At 37.6% G+C, this 20,212-nt stretch overlaps 1 protein-coding gene and 1 non-coding gene across 4 annotated transcripts in view; both read left to right on the top strand.

Annotated features, from left to right (window-relative positions):
- Nucleotides 1-20,212, top strand: part of CAMK4 (calcium/calmodulin dependent protein kinase IV) — a 239,444-nt gene that overhangs the window by 32,504 nt on the left and 186,728 nt on the right. The window lies entirely within an intron of this gene.
- On the top strand, nucleotides 18,276-18,348 carry TRNAR-CCU. Its single transcript has one exon. It is a non-coding gene; the product is annotated as a tRNA-Arg (tRNA).

Raw genomic sequence — 20,212 nt, 5'->3', positions numbered from 1 at the left:
TGAAAAGTTGGGGGGAATGCTCCCCCAACTTGTGTTGCATTCTCTTCCAATTTATGCATTGATTACAAGCAGAATTTACCTCTTATCCCTTCAGTAATAAGGCCTTATCCCATGACTTACCGTTCCTCACAGACCTTCTCCTCTTGTGAACCAGCTTAAGCTCTCTGGGACTGGAATATGTACCAATCTGAGTGACTGGCACTGTGCCCTTCTTAAAAGTATTTCTTTTCCCCACAGGTTTAACCATTGTCCAGAGTCAAAACTTGTACAATGTATCTCCCTTTTTCAAGGTATATAGCCTAAGGCATTAAAGAGAGGCCCTTATCCTTGATAGTTTAACAGTTTAGGAGTCTTAGTTCTGCAGGTTCATTCTTGTGTCCACTTATTAGCACCTTCCATGGATTCCTGGGCTCCTCACTCCACCACTATATCTTCATGGGCTGCGAAGACCCAACTTAGGTCTTCCTTCTGCAACTTTGTTGTATTAAAGAAAAATTTCACCCAACCAGCTAAACCAGCAAAGAAGACTTTATACAAGACAACTGCAATAGGGGAGAGAGATTATTGTAAATAGGAGAGAGATTATTGTATTAGTTGAGCTTGAATTCAACTCCACTGAAATAAAAGGCAGGAGTGTTTTTAAGTGCTGAGCTGAGCTAGTGGAAAAGTACTGGAAGACACTAGTGGGGAGATTGGTCAATGTGATTAGGCCATCTGTATCTGCTAATCAGTGCTTACGGAAGTTAGGCTCCTACCTTCACACCGAGACTGGAAGATAAGGATGCTATCTTTCTTGATGGTTACATTTCAAAGGGATAGTTCCCTTGTCCTGGAGAAAGAAAGACATTCCTGGGTTATAGAAGATTTATATCTCAAAGGGGCAGAGGAAAAAATTATAAATGACAGTTTTCTAAAGTAAATTCTCTAAGGAAAGGGAGGTCAGGAGACTATAGTCAGGAAGAAACCTGTCTAAAGTTTAGTCAAACAGTTTGAAGTCCATCTTGGTCATATGGATAAGCATAATCTAAAAGGTAAATAATGACCCACTTAACTTGCTTTCATGTGGCTTTTCATATTCCATCAATAACAGTGAAATGGGTTGTGCAGTAGGGCAGGTACCATTATTAATACAATTTATATATATTTAGCCTAATAATATGCTACAATTGTGAATAATTTCCCTCTTACGTTATATCCTTTTGAGGAGAAATGAAAAAACACTTCAAAATAAATGCTTTGCAATTATCACTCTTTTCTTCCTTCTGACTCTATTTATTATAAGGTGAATGCATTTATCACACAGGCAAATATTTTTGGTTTGATTGATTTGTATTATTGCTTTCTCTTCCTGTGGAAGTACCCATTAGGGTAAGTTTTTTTTGCAGCATAGAAAATAGTAATTTAGCACCCTAGCCGGGTTGTTCCTAGAATAAATGAATCATACTAAACCAGAAGGCATATAAGTTAAAAAGAAAGGGTAGCAGTCAGTAAGACAACACAAAGAGATCATAGTTCACCGTCTCCATCTTTCTAGAAGGTACACTTTCAAGAGTGATTTTTGACTACGTCAGATGATTTTTCTTTTTCGCTTGGTAGAAACGGTGTTTGACTTAGTTTCCCATGCCTGTTATGTGAAATCAATTTCATAAATACAGTTAGTGATCTCAAGGCAATACTGATTTTTAAATTATATTACATATATCATAATTATCATTGTGACCTGACATTTTATATAAAGTTTGCATGAATTGGGGAAGATAAAGGAAAGATAGGAGTTCAGTCAGGGTACTGAGTTTGATCTCGGGTGGCCTTGGACCGCAGTGGCTTGAAGCAGGGTTTCGGTTCCTGGCCAAAGATTGGGGTCGGGTCTCGGCAGTGAGAGCACCGAATCCTAGCCACTAGACCAGTGGTCAGTGACAAGGACCTGGCTCTTCGGCTTTGCAGAAAAAGAATTCCCACAAAGATGGAAAGTAGTGAAACAAGTAACGTGTTTATTAGGAGGAAAAAAGAATACAGTACATGTGGACAGACACATGGGTGGGCTCAGAGAGAGAGAGTCACGTCTTCGTGGCTGTTTAAATCACTTATATAGGGCATTTCTTCTGGGTTTCTTTGGCCAGGCATTTTGATTTGCCTGGTTCACAGTCCGTATTTGGTTTATCTCGGGATCCTCCCATGTGTGCATGTGCATCTCTTAGCCAAGATGGACTCTACCGAAGAGGTCTATGCGTAGTTAGCATCACTTAATACTATGGGGTGGCTCCCCCTCCTTTTTTGATCTCCAAGGAGCTTTTCTGCGCATGTGTAGTTGGGGAGGTCTCTTGACTTTGAGAATGAGAAATATGTGGTCTCCTATCTTCTTGGGCAGGGCCCAGCCTTCTCCCTCAATTGTCCTGCTCTTTTTGTCTTGGAGTATCGGTCCACAGAGAGCAAATTCCAGTTGTTTGCCCCGGGGGCCCATCTATCTCCTGCCTCAAGTCTAGTGGTCAGTAAAGGCTGTTTGGGGACAATCAATAACTTGAGCTCTTTAGGAAATACTGTGGTTCATTCCTTCACTTTTATCTTCGTTTGTATTGCCACATTTGTTCACTGATCCATTTCTTTCCTGCCATATTGCTCCCGCACTAGCCTGCTTCACCAAACCCCATCACCATTGTCCTCTCTATCTGTCTCAACCCAATTCCAAGCCAGCCTCTCACATCTCAGCTGGATTTACAGCAGTTTTTATTGCCTCTCTAATATCTATTTTTTGCACAGAGTAAGCCTTTAAAAATGTAAACTAAACCAAATTGTTCTTCCTAATATCTGTAAAACTCTCCCATTGCTTCCCAGTGTACTAAAAATAAATTTCAAACTGTGACCCTCGAAACCCAATAGACTTTAGACTCTGCCTACCTCATCCACCTAACCTCTCACCTCTTACCACTCTCCCACTGGATCACGATCCCCAGGCACACTGTCCTTTCTGTTACATATAGTTACCTGAAAATCTTCTTGTTTATCTCTGTGTTTTGCTTGTCAAGGTGCTTTGAGAATATAAGCCCCATGAAGGCAAGGATCTTGCCTCTAATTGTATGCTGCTGTAACCAAAGCACCAAGAATACCCCTAGAACATTGATATGCTCAGTAGATAGTTGAGTGAGCTGATTAATCCGTTTTCTAAATAAATATCACTTATTGATGTCCAACTGTCTGCCAGGTCCAATGCAACATTGATTGGGAATCAAAGATGAGTATTGCATAGTTCCATATATCAGGTGGCTTACTGACTGGCTGTTATCTTTATATGGGCATCTGGTTATCAAGCTGTCTTTTAGGGTTTATATTTAACTTTGGGGAATCAAGATGAATTGATAATATTCATGAGTAGTCAGATACTTTTGGTTCTCTAAGTACACTCTATGTCTACTTCCAAGGAACCTCTTAAAATTTAGCTTCTTTCATTATACACATATTATTTATTCACTTTAATAAGGCTTTATCCATCAGGTACAGAGTCAAGCTTTTTACTGCTTATTATGAGATATACACATGAGAGTAAGATGTTTACCCTGTCTCCAAGGAATATGAAATTTAGTAGGGAGAGATAGACTTTGTATTCTGATAAACATGAAATAAAGCTGTATCTTATAAATTCCATTAAAAAGGCAGAACAAATAATAGAACGATCCAGAAAAGGGAGTAATCAGAGAGGAGATGAACAGGAAACACTCCATTAATAGATATGTTTGATCTTGGGTGTTTCTTTTAATATAACATACAATTTTTTGGGGGGAAGATGTTGGGGGTACGAGTTTATTTATTTATTTTTGCTCTGTTGGGTCTTCACTTCTGTACGAGGGCTTTCTCTAGTTGTGGCAAGCGGGGGCCACTCTTCATCGCGGTGCGCGGGCCTCTCACTTTCGCGGCCTCTCCTGTTGCGGAGCACAGGCTCCAGACGCGCAGGCTCAGTAGCTGTGGCTCATAGGCCTAGTTGCTCCGCGGCATGTGGGATCCTCCCAGACCAGGGCTCGAACCCGTGTCCCCTGCATTGGCAGGCAGATTCTCAACCACTGCGCCACCAGGGAAGCCCCATCTTGGGTTTTAATGATCACCATGATTTCGACAGATGGAGGAAATGACAAGGTTTTCAGATGAGCAGCAGCATCAACATGAAGCTTTGGAATAGACCTCTATGCGGGAAGGCTTTGAAATGTCTCTGGTAGGTGGTGGGAGCCCCTGGAGATTTCTTAGCCAGAGTGCCACTAGCACAACTGTGTAAATTAGACATCTTTTAGCAGAATGGATTGGAGTGAAGACAAACTGGAGGCAGGAATACCGACCGATTAGCAATCTTTTGTGATATGACAGTCCAGAGATGATGGAATAATGGTTTGGTAGGATGGTAGTCTTCCTAAAGAAATATATTCAGGACACACACACACGCGCACGGAGACAAATTGTGTACTCACAAGGAACTTTTCCCTTTATACATTTATCCTGAATTGGAGCTATTCCATTCTTCAAACCTAAGTTTTTTTACCTTTATACTTATGAACTATCTCTTCCTGTAGGTTATATCAGGAATAGATTTTTGGGTCCATTTTACTATTCTCATGTATTTAAAAGCATGTTTAGTATCTCTATGTATGCTCAAAATGTTTCACACTTTTGGCAGAGTTGAAACATCCATACTTGAGTTTGGTCTTTATTTTTTATGAATTACTGTCTTGCTATTTATCAGGCTTTCTCAGCAGATTGGCTTATTTGGCCTAATTTTCTCTATAAATCTTTCACTCCTTCCCCTTCCCCCCACCCAACACACACATGTCATACACACGATTGAATCATACTTGTCTCAGAGATGTTTTGCCATACAAATCACATGTCTAGCACTGTGACATTTTGTTTGTATATCACATTCATATATTTTAGTTGAGCCATATACCAGCGTACCACAGCCCCAGCTAAGGGTGTCAAAGTGCTAAATCCATTGGATGTGTTTCAGTTCTTAATCTTTTTTGAATTCTTAGAGTATTTGATGCTGATGACCACTCTGTCCTTGAAACATTTTTTTCCATCAGTTTCCATGATATAACATCCTCTATGTTTTTTTTTCTCTTTGCCTCTTAGTCTCTTTCTTCTCTAGTGGAATATTCTCTACTTGTCCATTAAATATTGACACTTCCTAAAGCCTGGTTCCCCTTCTCCTCTAGTTCTGAAATACTGGTGCAGTTGTTAGCTTCATTCCCACATCTTTGGCCAGTAGGATGCTCTTCAGGTTGGCTCCTAAATCCTTTATAAATGACCGTACTAGTCTCTGATAGCTTCCTTGCTATCTACTTTGTTGAGATATTCTGGGCTCTCCTTATACCTTCCCTACCCTAGACCGGGGATCAGCCATTTCTCCAAAAAGTCCTGGTTTTCTTTAGTGGTAAATGTGTTTCAAGACTGTAATTTGGGCCCAGTGGTGCTCGTTGAGACAGGATTTGCTATTGTTTCTAGGCTTTTTCATTATATATACATAAATTAACATTAATACTTATGATTCAGGTTTAGGACTATGTGGTTTTCTTTCTTCCACATTGAGAATCTTGGTTCTGAAGGATACAGGGGGTGATAGAATTAGAATATCCCACATTACAAACACAATATCCACAGAATAACAGTCTTAATACTATCTCCACCAGTATGATTTATATATTGCTTTTGATTTAGAAAATGTTAGCAAGAATACTAATGACTATGTTGTGCACATATTCTAATTGATTTAGAAAGTTACAGACCACAGTATCATTTATTTGTTTGCATAACAAATAGTACTGATTAATAGGAATGATTTTTCCTCAGTATTCCCTTCTCTATACTTGAGGTTGTCAGTGGATTCCAAGAGAACCCTAGTGGGAATTACACACTCAAGAAGTAGAGTGGTATCATTAGGCCCAGTATACTTCACTGTGAGGAGCTACCTCGTAGAGGCTAGAGGTCGGCCCTCTACAGTTCATTATTTTTACTCCTCTTCTAGTAAAGGGAACTTCCACACTCATGAAATTATTAGGTCCATTAGGGATCAGCAATTCTCCTTTTATATGCTTTTCTTCCAGTGAACATAGTACTGATTTTTTGTTTCCTGCTAAGGTATATTTTAATGGCCAATTCCTTGAAAGCTACTTTGAGAGGATCTTAATTGTTGTTCACATAAAGATGGAGGTGTGTTTGTAATAGATCTAGGACAGAAAAGGAGTTTAATGGATTCATTTTGGAATAACACATATAAGTGTTCATCCTTTAGGAGAAAAAGGGAAGCTGAAACAGATTTCAACAGGAATAATGGGAAGGCTGGAATTTTCACACCAGCAGGGTCCCTTGGGTTACCAGCCCATGAATGATCCCCAGTTTTTTTGAGACTCAATATTTTTAGAGCAGCTTTAGGTTCAAAGCAAGATTAAGAGGAAGGTACAGAGGTTTACCATATGTGCTCCACTCAGTTTTACTGTGTAAACTATTACTTTGTGCAAGGAAATCTTAACATTTGCAGGAAATTAATGAGGAAAAAAGTAAGGTCTTTTGAGCTTTTGTGCAGCAGGTTTTGGTGCAGCTAAACTCTAATTTAACTCTGAAAATATTAAGTATGAAGGAAATAGGAATGATAGTGGAAATCATACTGTATACCTTTATGGGGTGATTTAATAGCTGAGAAGGCCGATGTGTGATGTGTGGCATGTCAAGGATAATTTCTTTCTGCTCCTATTTTAATGAGACATCACTCACAAAGCATTCCTTTCTAGCTGCTTCTAAACTTGAAAGGTATTAAAAATAGAGAAATGACATGTAGAACAGGAAAAATCAAATTAAGGAAACATGGGGATTCATTTAAAAGGAAAAATTATAGAAGCTAAATATATACAACTTGAATTATATCCGTTTCAGAAAGGATATTATATACAAATAATGATAAGCAGCAAAGGAAAAATCTAAAAGCAGGGAAGATTGATTTGATGATGTAGAGGTATATGATATATGATCAGAAGAAATAAGATGAAATTAAGGTATGGGAAATTTAGTTTAAAGTATTTTAATATGTACCAATAATGATAACTTGAAAGAATTACTTTTCAATGTTTGTGTACGTTGAAACTGTAAATTTGCACACTCTATGCATATTTGCCAAGGAAACGGAGGTACTTAATGTCCTGTTTGTGAGCTGATTTGCCTTGAGTAGTGGGGTTTGTGAAGGGTTTGACTGGGGAGAATGGAAAAGGTAAACCTTAAACTTGACAATTTATTGTATCATATTATCTTCTGACTTAAGTAACCTATTTTGGACAGCTCAGTCTTTTTCAAGTGAATATTCAGTCTCTTACATATTTCTTCCTTTCCTTCTTTTCTTCTCCAAAGTGGCCTCTGGTTGTATGAGGGAACGGGGCTTACATGATATCTTAGTGGGACTAATAGGAGTCACATAACCAATCCATATCCTTTGGACCTTCCTGGGTCCTTGCTGTGCAGGGACTGATTTGGTTCACTTTCGAGACCCGTGGCTGCTGAAGTCTGTCTGTATGACTTACAACATGGGTACCACATGAGCACTTACAGCTGATGCCCCTGGTCCAAATTCTTTTTCCTTCCTCACAAAGTCCCTGCACGCTGTGTTATTTAGTCCCACTCCAACCCTATTAGCACCTCCTCATCTTCTCCTGGATTCCCTGCATGCCCTAATAGAGAGCATGGGGGTCTTGGAGCTCTAACTCAGCTCACACATTGAGCCACTTTCAGCTACTTGCGCTCTGCTATATGTCATACAATGCTGGGTGTGGGCATGTGAAGCACTTCCTCAGACAGCATGCATGGAAGTGTGCCACTAGCCAGACTTTGCAGTGTTTTAGAGCTACCTATACCTACCTAAAAGTTTACGTAATGCTCTGCCCTTCCCAGAGTGGGAAAGTAAAGGACCTGTGCATCTGCCTTTCAGTCCTGCCAGTATCTCTCCTCTGCTCCCACAGTCCAGTAGGCTATATCTGGCAGCCTTTCATTCCGTCCTCCAACCTTACAGCGGCTTCCTGTGCAATACCCTTCTCCATCCCAAGGAAGAGTTTCCCCCTCCCCTTCCATTTTGTTATAATGTCAGAGTATCTGCTGGAAAACATGATTTCCTGGGAAGAGAAATGAAAACACATATAGGCAATATGTTTTAAATGTTAACCTTGTTACAGTGATAAAAACAATATCAGATGTAGGTTCTGGTGTAAATGGTTGTGTAAAGCTCGTTTCTCCTTAGGCTCTCACTGTCCCATCCACTACCTTTTCTCCTTCCTGTCCTTCTCTTCACTGTCACTCTCCCTCGTACACTGAACAGCTAAGTGCTTAGATCACATTTGCTTTCTCCCTCTGGTGACCGCCATCACTCTGGCCTCTGGATTCCTCATCCTCTTTGTCCTTAGTGACCTTTACCTAATTACAGAATGGCTCCACACCTGAAAGTATTAATTCCTGTATCCCAATCTTGGACTGCAGCCTCTCTTCTCTGCTTTCTTACATGATTACTGTTAAAATACTCTTTCTTCTTCAGCCTTTGGCTCCTCAGTTCCCTTTTTGCCTATCAGCTTCCCCTTGTCCCCTTTTTTCTCATTTCTCTTAAATTCCATGAACCACTCCTTCATACCGTCTTGAAAGAATCCTCAATTCCTCATCATTCTTCATTTTATCAGTCTGGCAAAACCTCAGTTTGCATCAATTTAGTTGTCCAGTTTCTCCAACCTGCAACCTGGATTTCTGAGTACCAAGCAGAGTGCTTAGCATATAGTAATTACCTAGTATTTATTGAATGAAAAAAAGTCTGTGGAATACATATGGGGTAGTATTTAAGACCATGGAATTTGGATGAGACATAGGTACCACATTTTAAACCGAAGGACCTTGGGCATGTTAATAAACATCTCTGCATTTCGACTTCTTCACCGTTAAGATAAAGATAAAATAGTGTCTACGATACGTGAGGAATTAAGAGGTGCAGTGAGGTTAAGTCACTTGACAAGGGACTGGCGCAAGGAGCCCTTTAAGGCATGTTAACCATTGTGTAGTTGTTGAAGCAGAATGGATCAGTTACACTTGCACTATGGTTTATTTGAGTTTCTCTGCCACATTGCTTCAGTAGACCAAATAGCTATGATTGGACTGGCTAGTGAGAGGAGAGGAGCAAGGAGCTGGAAGTTAGATAGATGTGAGATCATAGCAAGCAGTAGGTGGGAGTATCTCTCAGTGGTTAGTAAAATGATGTAGTATTTCAATTACAGTGTTTTTTGCCCAGTGCCTATTTTTTTGTATATTGTTACTATACAAACAAATTCGTAGAAAAGCAGAATCATCCTAATTTTTGACAAGATTACATCTTAGATTGTGATTGGGCTTTTACTTCGTCCTTGCTTCATTCTTTTCCGCTCTCTCAATCATCAGTCTACCCTCTCGTGTTTAGTTCCCAAGTTTTCTTACCAGGACACTAGTTCTCTAAATGTGCCATAAAAGTTCATATATGCTCTGTATTTGAAGCTTTAGCAAAGAAACAGAACAAAATGGACACTATCATCCACATACCATTGGTTTCCTTACTGCTTAATTAATGGAACATTCTCTCTCTCCCCCTATTCTTCAGTGGTCTTTTTAGATATACTGAGAAGTCTTCTCTGAGTGTCTCTCAACCCATAAACCCATAGAGGGAATAGGGTATGTCTTTTTCTGCCCTGTGGTCATAGTCCTAATTATTGTGTCTAGCCCCAAGACAGTCCTAGTTGTGTGTGTGTGTGTGTGTGTGTGTGTGTGTGTGTGTGTGTGTGTGTGTTTATGGTTATTGAGTGAAGTTAAAAGATGGGTAATTTACCATAAAGGTCAGATATCCTGAGAGATGTGGTGAGAATTTTTGTTCCAATTTATGATTTCTGGATTTCTTTGCTTTATTTCTGCTAAAGAGATCTCTTCATGACCACTATTGCTTTCTTTCTTCCATTCTCTCTTCTTTCTTTCCTTCCAGTCTTCATCTATGTTATGGTATAGGGAAGGGAACCAATGTATAGATGCCATTAGTGGTGTTAAGTATTTTCATATATATTAGGTAATCACTTAATGTATTGTGATTCCCACAAAAAATTGTGATTACCAGAATAATAACTCAAGAGGTAGATTTTTATCTCCTCCATTTGTAGGTGAGAAAACTGAAGTAGAGAGAAGTTAAATAAATTTCCTAAGGACATACAGCTGTTAAGTGGCAGGAATCTAGATGTGAATCTAGATTTGAACAATATGTTTTGGGACCATAATCATGAGAGACTACAGCTTACTTAAATTCACATAAAACTTAACACTTGACTTAACATATTCATGTCATGCACTATGCCAATGATTGCAAATTAGAAATTAGGTAATGTTACAGATTTCAGTGTTTGTAATTAAGATAATTAATTACTTGGAAATGTTGTAAATAAAATGATTCACGTATTTCCACAAAGTTGCAAAATGTCTGAGTGCCAGTTTGAAGGAATTAAACTCTTTAGTGGGAAATTTGGCTGTGGTAGAAAGGGAGTCATGGGTATCTCTACAGAGTTTACAGAAGACTTTTAAAAAGAGGCCATTGTTTTAAAAAGGTTTTTTTTTTTTTTTTAACATCTTTATTGGGGTATAATTGCTTTACAATGGTTTAAAAAGGTTTTGAGTCATTTATCTGTATATCTTTGTCTCTATGCACAGTGTTTATTTTATTTTAAAAAATTAATTAATTTATTTTTGGCTGCGTTGGGTTTTTGTTGCTGCATGTGAGTTTTCTTTAGTTGCGGCGAGCGGGAGCTACTCTTTCTTGCAGTGCGTGGGCTTCTCATTGTGGTGGCTTCTCTTGTTGCGGAGCATGGGCTCTAGGCATGTGGGTTTCAGTAGTTGTGGCTCGCTGGCTCTAGAGCAGAGGCTCAGTAGTTGTGGCGCACGGGCTTAGTTGTTCTGCGGCATGTGGGATCTTCCTGGACCAGGGCTCGAACCCGTGTCCCCTGCAATGGCAGGCAGATCCTTATTCACTGCGTCAAGCACAGTGTTTATGAAATAGTTGGCAATAAGAAAATTAAGTTTCTAGGGCCTTCCACACCTAATCGTTAGATTGTATACATCACTTTTCCTCACTCTGATACATTCAGGTATGATTTAGGGGACCATGGTTTCAACTTAATCATCAGTATGCATCTAAAGGATTATCTTTCCATGAAGGTACACAAGTACCAGGTCTATTTCTGTGCTTCCCTGACTCAGGAATCTTTGGAAAGAGGTGCCTCATTGTGACTCATCTTTCTATAAGCCTACAAACTTTTGTCATGTTGGACACATTGTTGTGTAAATAAATTATATGACTGTAATCTTTGCACCAATCATCACTCATGATTTTCATTATAGTTTCTCTTTCTTCAGTTCATATTTCTTACTACTCCTGCTGATGGCATAACACCTTTCATAGGATACACACACACGCATACACACACATGTATACACACACACAAATGAAAGTCAGAATTTTCCAGAAAAAGTTAGTTTTTATGAGTAATTGGCATACTCATACATGTACTCATGTACATGAGTATAATCTTACTTGTAAGATTTCAAAGAGCTCATCTGGAGAAGAGTATAGCAACAATACCCATTCTTTCAGGATACAAAGTTTGCTGAATGGTTAACGATGATCATTATTTTTCTTCATCTAATTTTTTTAAACATCTTTATTGGAGTATAATTGCTTTACAATGGTGTGTTAGTCTGCTTTATAACAAAGTGAATCAGCAACACATATACATATATCCCCATATCTCCCCCCCTTGTTTAATTTAGCAAGTAATACATATATTCTTTCTCATCATAAAGAAATTAAAAATATATGGATAGATTTACTAAAATCCCTGTTGACTGCTTTCCCCATTCTAGAGCTGTCCCCAGTGTTTCCTCTTTGGAATGTATCCTTCCAGCTTTTAAAAAAATGTGTCCATATATACATACATACACATGCACACACACAGAGGACATTTTAGCTTTGTCTTGTGTGTGTGTATGGTTTTAATATAAAAGGTGTTACAGGCATGTATTATTCTACAACTTGTTTGTTACAACCGTGTGTCTCGCAGACTCTGTACCAGGACATATATTTTAATAGCTGCATGCTATTCAGTCAACTTAAAATAAAATCCTATATCCTTACCTAATGGGATCCATGGAGTATGGCCACCCCATCTCATTATCTTCCTTGCTGCCTCCTTTCCAGCCACACTGGCTATGCCTTAATGTTTCTGGAGCATACTGAACATAATCCCTTTCATGTCTCCCACTTGAAAAGCTCCACTCCTAGATATTTTTCTTCATTCCTTTACTTTATTCAAGTCTCCACTCAAACATGCCTCATCAGAAACTCTCTGCTGTTCTTCTCCATCTCCTGCAACCTCCCATTCAGCTTCTCTCTCTCTCTCTCTCCTCTCTCTCTCTCTCTCTCTTTATGTCATCTGTCTATCTCCCCTTAACCTTTTTTTTCCCTCCTAACACCTATCATTACCTGGCATGTAATAGATTTATTTCTTCATTGTCTGTCTTCCTCCACTAGAATGTAGAACTTACTTTCAGAGTTCACTGATATATCCCCAAGACCTACTATAGTAGCTGGCCCATAATTGGTGTTCAACAAATATTTGTGAATAAATGACTAGTATGGAAGCTTGTTTAGTTTATTTAACTCTTCCCTTTCTGCTGAACATTTAGGTTGTTTCCAGGTTTACACGATAACAAACAATGTCACAGTGAATATTTTCTTATATGTCTCTATGTATATGCATATAGGCGTGTTTAGGGTGGATTCTGTTAAGGAAAATCTTTGGGTTAACGTGTATGAATATTTAAAATTTTAATAGGCAAGGAAAATAGCCCTCCAAAAAATTTATACCAATGTACACCCTCCCATATGGGAGCATATATTTCCTTCCTCATATCCTTGACAACACTATATGTAACTTTTCAATGTTTGTCTGTTAGGCAAGCGAATCTTTTGCTAAGAAAGAAAAAGTATGATTTCATAGGAAACTATTAGTTTCCACCTTAAAATTCATTTCCTTTTAAATATTATATCCCTATTTTCTTCTTTTTTCTTGATTTATAAGCCACCTTGAAGAAGTTCAGTATGCTGTTGAATACTAGAAGACACAGGGGAGTCCGTTTCTTGTTCCTGGACTTAGTTTTCACCAGTAAATGTGATTATTCTTGTTTTCTTGTAGATTCCATATTGAGTCAAGAATGTTTCTTAGTTTGCTTTATATTCTTAGTTTTCTATGAGTTTTGTTTTTGTTTTAATCAGAAATGGAGTTTTGTATAATGTTGTTTGAGGTCTTCCTGTGGGTTTTTTCTTCTCCTTTTGTCTATAGTATAGTGAATTGCATTGATATATTTTTTTAGTATTGAAACACCATTGCATTCTTGGAATAAACACTTGGTCTTGATGAAATTGATTTGCAACTATTTTTATAGGATTTTTAAAAATTTTATTGAAGTATAGTTGATTTGATTTGCTACTATTTTTATTTAGAATTTTTACTACATGTTTGTAAATAAGATTGACTTTTGTTTTCATATTGTCCTGTCTGGCTTTGGTATAGGAGTTATTTTAGCATTATAAAATGATTACAATAGCTTTTTCACTTTTTCCATAGCACAGAACAGTTGTTATAAGCTGGAAATTATCTTTCTCCTCAAAGGAGTATGGAAATTCACTCATTAAACTATTTTAACAACTAACTTTTTAAGGGTAGATATGTTCCATCTCTTCTGGTTTTTTTTGAACTCTTTAATGTCTCTGAATTATTTTATGCCAATTTTGATAATGTTTTCCTAAAGAGATTATTTTCCTAGATATTCAGATTTATTGTGTAAAACTTCTCATAGTGTTCTTCTATCATATTTTATAAATCTCGCAACTACTTTTAATGTTCCCTTTTTTATTTCTTATTTCCTTTCCCTCCCTTCTTTTTTAAAATTGACTTGCCAAACCATCTGGATTTTATGTAAATACTTCTATTTTTAAGTATTTTTGGCAACTAATTTGATTTTTTTTAAAAAAACTGAATTGTCCAGGCAAAGCACTGGTACTGGCCAAACTTGAACTGATAATGATTGAATATTATAGTCTCGCTTTCTTTCTAGTGGGAAAGCCTTCATTTTTAACAAAGATTTAAATTCATATTTTACTTCAATGACCAGAGTTATTCAGTAGCTATAGTCTCCCCAGATAAGACCAGAATCTAAGGAAACTTTAATTTTTTTCTTTCTTCCTTTCCTTGACACTTCTCTTGTTGGTTGCACCTGGGATTTAAATTACAAATTATTATTGCAATTTAAAAAATTTATAATTTACACTTGTTTGCACTTAATCCTACATTTTACTGTTTTCTTTGCTCACCACTACTTCCATGTTCCATTTTTCTCTCATATTTATTTTTCATTTTACTGTAGTATCTCCTGTAGTAATTCTTTTAGACAGTGTCTGAGAGTGATAACCTTTGAGTTTCTCATACTTGAAAATGTCCTTATTTTGCTTTCACATATGAATTATATAGCTTAGGAGCATCAAATTTTGTTCAAAGTAGTATATCTCATAACTTTAAAGATATGTTTCCACTGTCCTCTCGTATCAGATATTACTGAGAATTTTGTTTAAACCTAATATTAATTTTGTTTTCTTCAGTGTTTATACTGGAAGCTTAGGTGGTTTTTTTTTCCCTTTATTCTTAGTGTTCCCAGACTACCTGTGATCTGTGTCCTCTGTACTCTCTCATCTCTTTGATTGTGAGGGCTAATGTCTTTATTTAGATTTGAGAAATGCTCAGTTATAACTTATTGAAGCATTTCCTCTATTTGGCTGTATGTATTCTGTTTCAGGAACTACTATTATATAAATGTTTGAAGATTCATATCCATCCTTGAGGTCTCTATGTTTTTCTTTCAAGCTCTCATTTTCTTTTCCTTTTTTGTTGCATTCTGGTATACTTTCTTTGCTCAATTTTCCAGCTCACTTCCTCACTCTTTTTAAATGGAATTTATATGCTTTAAAATGTACAGATCCCAAGTGCTTAATACTAATTAAGATATAGAACAATTACATGATTCCCAAAGGTCTTTCTGGGCCCCTTTACAGGCAATCCCCACCCTCCACTGGAGACAACCATTATTTTGATAGTTCTATCACCATAAGTTACTTTTGCCCACTTTTGAACTTTATATGAATGAAATTAGTGTGTACTCTTTTGCATCTGGTTTCTTTCACTCAATATGTCTGAGATTTTTTTCATGGTGTTGTCTGTCTCAACAGTTTTTTCCTTTGTGAGAAGTATGTCATTATATGAATATATTACAATTTGTTTGTCCAGACTTTTATTGATGAGCATTTCGACTATTTTTTTTTTTTTTTTTTTCGGTACGCGGGCCTCTCACTGCTGCGGCCTCTCCCGCCGCGGAGCACAGGCTCCGGATGCGCAGGCCCAGCAGCCACGGCCCACGGGCCCAGCCGCTCCGCGGCATGTGGGATCTTCCCGGACTGGGGCACGATCCCGCGTCCCCTGCATCAGCAGGCGGACTCCCAACCACTGAGCCACCAGGGAAGCCCTGGACTATTTTTTAAAAAGCTACTATGAACAGTCTTGTACAAGTATTTTATGGACATATGCACTTATTTCTGTTGAACCTATCCACTCTTCAGTTACATCTCTTTTGTTTCTTAGCCTATCTATTCAGTTTTTAATTTAAAAAATAATGTTTTCATTTCTAAGATCTCATTGGTGTTCTGTGTCTGATATCCATGGAGGGTGATTTGTTCTATTAAATGTGTTACTTCTTTTTGTTCTATTTTCTGTTCTATGGACTGGGTTATTTTCATGTGTCCTATTTGGGCCTCTCTTTCATATGGTAATCCCATGTTGTGTTTTCACCTTTGTCTGTGAGTTTAAGACCTGTTTACAGCATCTTATGCTTCCCTACCCATGACTGTGAAAAAGTGGCAGAAGATGCTTGGAGATGAGGTATCCCATTTCTGGGCTGTTGGGGGCTGTCTCTGGGGACTCTGCCTGGACATGCCTGCTCAAGTTACCCTGGAGTTGGACACCCCTAGTTTCTCCTTCGGGGTGTAAGTAAGCCTTGGGTGTTATGTAGAGGCAGGTTTGGCTATGGAGAGGCATGTGATTGGTGATGCAGCCAAACACCCTTAGCCCCTGGGCCACCTCCACTTCTCTAATTGACAATGTACCTGTTCCCACCACCCCCAAGTTTATTGCTGTCTTGGGGCTGTCCTCCATCTTTTTTGTAGCAGTCTGAATTTTGTAATTTAAATATTTCTTTCTCACTTAGGTCATGTTTTGTTTTCCACCAGCTTTGTGAATTTTTTGTTTTTCACATATATTTCTGACATTTGTATGGATTTGGAGCAGGATAGGAGGTTTCAATAAGTTCTTATTCTGACATCTTGATCCCATCCCTTCCTTAATGAAGGGTCAGATGATAGTAATAACTTCTCTATCATAAACATAGCTAAATATTAGAGATGTTAAGACAGAAGACTCTTTACTGAAACTTTGTTAAAAATATGATTTTGGGGAAGGAAATCTAAAAAAGAGGGGATATAGATATACGTATAACTGATTCACTTTGCTGTACAGCAGAAACTAATACAACATTGTAAAGCAACTATACTCCAATACAAATTAATAAAAAAGAAAAAAAAAGATTTTTGGCCATCTTTCTGTTAACATTTACTTGTGGTCCTTCCCAATCACAAGAGTTTGGCCCTTTTAACCTTCAAAGGCTGTAAGGAATTTGGTCTTAATATTAAGCATGTATATTTCTATTCCCTTTGCCATAGACAGTACTTTGCTAGATTTAAATTATCTGTTTTAAATGAAAATCTCCACTTGACTGAATTTCCATTTTCAGGAGATGTGCTCACACAGCCCAAAATATACTATTGGAAAGTTATCTCCTATCTAATTTTCATTAAGATTTTAACACATGGATGATAAACTTTGAGAAGCTGGATTTTATGGATACAACACATGAACTTCCATGAGTAATGTGGTATTTGAATCCCAGAGGTGTCAGCTATGGCTTTGGAGGCTGCAGGCTTTCAACCACTAAAACTGGAATCTAGTAGAAGCTGGAAAAAGTCCTTGGCTTGTTCTTGTAGCAACTGGCTGAAAAAATATCCATTGAATAAAATAGTGGCATGTGGGTATGCTATGTCATAAAGCATTAGGAGCATAATACATCATAGAGACTCCCTGCAAACTGATTTTCTGGGATTAGAGGTAATGTTTCCCTCAGCCAGTTGCCTGTTATAATTTCCGCTAACTTGAAGCCATTTTATTTTTATTTCCCTTTTTACCTTCCTCTCAAAGTTTCCTCTAATAAGATTTACAGTGACTTTAATTTTGGTAAGGAATCATAAATTTCAGCAGCTCTAAAAAGGATAAAGAGTCCATATTAACTTTCAATCAATATAGTTTTTAGGTATTTAAACCCCCACAAATTGTGAATTTTTACATGCTTGTCATGAAACTCAGTCACATTTTTCTTCTCTAAGTTTGTATTACACAGGTCTTTGTGTCTCTCAACTTTAGCTTCTACACTGCATGTACATACATGTACATTTTGTACATTTTAAAGTGTCACTACTTTTATTGATGCTTAGAGGACCAAATGATCATAAACTGCTTCTTATTGGTGAGAATTTAGATTGTGTTATAGGGCTAAGTCTGTATATACATACAGAAATTGTGAATCTGGAAAAAATTTTAATTCAGTACTGCCAGAGGCAATATTTGATCATTATGGGTAATAATTACTTAATTTTAGGATGAGGTATTACTCAGAGAAAGAGAGAAAGCTAGTATATGGCGAAGCTCTGCAGTGTTAGATCTTAAAGACTTAAGTTATTCTGTTAGTTTATGTTTCAGTAGCTGTAATAATGTTTTTAGGTCATTCCTCTGTATGCTTTTTTTTCTCCCAGCCAAGATGATAGTGTCCACAAGGGCAAGAGTTTTGCTTTTGCTTCCCTCCTATATGAATAGTAACAGCACTTTAAACAGTGATCAATAAAGAAAATGCTTGGGAACTTTGGAGTCACTTGTATACCGCTGGACACTCAGGCATACCTACTTTGTATGGGAAAAAGATCTTGACTCAAATCCACATAATCATTGCATTTCACAGATTTATGCAATAATGAGTTTCAGTAAGAAATTTGGAGAGGGACTTCCCTGGTGGTCCAGTGGCTAAGACTCCACACTCCTAATGCAGGGGCCCCAGGTTCAATTCCTGGTCAGGGAGCTAGATCCCACATGTCACAACTAACATTTTGCATGCCGCAACTAAAAGATCCCGCACACCTCAACAGAGATCCCACATGCAGCAACTAAGACCTGGTACAGCCAAATAAATATTAAAAAAAAAAAAAGAAATTTGGAGAAATGAACATTTGTTTATTCGGTTGGGTTTTTTTGCAGTGAAACTTAAATAGTTCAGAATAATTTGAGAAAGTCCATCCTCAATTACTAAAATTTTAATGAAAAGTTTAAAAGAAATGTGCTTTTGTAACATGTACAATTTATATATTGTATTACATTATATTATAAACAGTGATCCTATTAGGTCTATGTGAATCAATAGTTGACAGAACTAAATATAGAAATATTTATTAAGTGCTATGAATTTATAATTGTCTGTTTTCTTACCAAGGCTTGCCAGACATCTTATAATAAATGGGTCTCTGCCTCCTGCAAAAAATCACTCAGTTCTTTCCCTTCTGAAGAAATGAGAGGGATTAAAAAAAGGGATGGTTTCAAAGTGACTATAGAAAATTTAAAAATATACATACATATAACAGATCTTCTTTCATAGGAAAGTGATCCTAGACAGTTCTAGAAAGGACTGTAAAGTGCCTTAAGACACTAACTCAGTTGCAGTAGGGTACCTCAATATAGCCTCTGGGGAGAACCCTCAGAGAATACTCTAGTGAATGGTGCCCCTGGAACTCGGGCCTAGTGTGAATGGCACCCCATTGGGGTATTGCAACATAGGAGCTTGCTCAGAGAGATGACCTTGCGTCATTTGCCTGAAATGAATCCGGTTTGCACATTAAATTCCCTTTGTTTGAAGCAAATTTAGTCATAGGCTTGAACTGATTGTGTATATTGACCTGAGAAGTCAGCATAGAATAATGAATACTACTGGGGAAAAGGAGTGATATCAGGCTAGGGTTCAGAAGGACCTGGGTTCCTGGCCCAGTGACTGCAGTTCAATATGACATACCCTGACTGAGCCACTTGGAAGCAGGAGCTCTGTCACCATAGCAACACTGGTACCACTTCTGCAGATCTTAAGCTGTCTCTGCCAATCAGCTCCCGCCCTAAGCCATCAAATCCATTTACGATAAAGCCAGATGCTACACACTGAAGGATGCACAAACCAAGCACAGATGAGCCAGAGGGAGGAAATTTTCTCTGAAAGTGATTTTTTTCCTTTATATGATAGAAATAATTAATGGTTATAGAACACAACTCTTCTGTTTTGTGTCAAAATACAGTTAATTCAGTGAATTCTGATTCCCATTGCTAATGAACTGCTTCTCTTTAAGAGCTCCTGAAGAACTTTATTTTTTATACTGCATGTATGGCACTCATTATTATTGTATTTTTGTTTGCAGTGTTCATGCAAACATGTGCATGTGTGTATATGTTTACTGTGTATTTGTGTCTGTGCATGTGTTTTTTAATAGATTTTGAGTGCTCTGAGGATGAGAATTATGTGGTATTTATCCTTGTGTCCTTTATACCTATTTCCATGTCTGGCACTTAGCTAGGCATTCCATAAATGCTATTTGAATTGTTGAAGATAATTGGCAATGGCTAAATTTAATGAATGCTAGAGCTACTCCTGATTAGATTTAATTGGTGAGTGGATTGGAGGTGGCCATACAGAGGAAGGGAGTATTACAAAGCCTACAGTATAGAAACAGAATTGTCAGTTTTAGTGTGCAGCTTGTAAACAAAAACATTAGAAGGCAGTTTTCATAAAGAGCACAAGAATGTCTTTCAAAATAAGGGTTTTCATAAACTCACACACCTACAGTCAGTTAATCTTCAACAAAGGAGGCAAGAATATACAATGGAGAAAAGACAGTCTCTTTAGCAAG

This window comes from Phocoena sinus, chromosome 3, assembly GCF_008692025.1.
Source record: "Phocoena sinus isolate mPhoSin1 chromosome 3, mPhoSin1.pri, whole genome shotgun sequence".
NCBI classification, from domain to species: Eukaryota; Metazoa; Chordata; class Mammalia; order Artiodactyla; family Phocoenidae; genus Phocoena; species Phocoena sinus.
The sequence above is the reverse complement of the archived record's forward strand: the minus strand, read 5'-3'. Positions and strand labels throughout refer to the sequence as shown.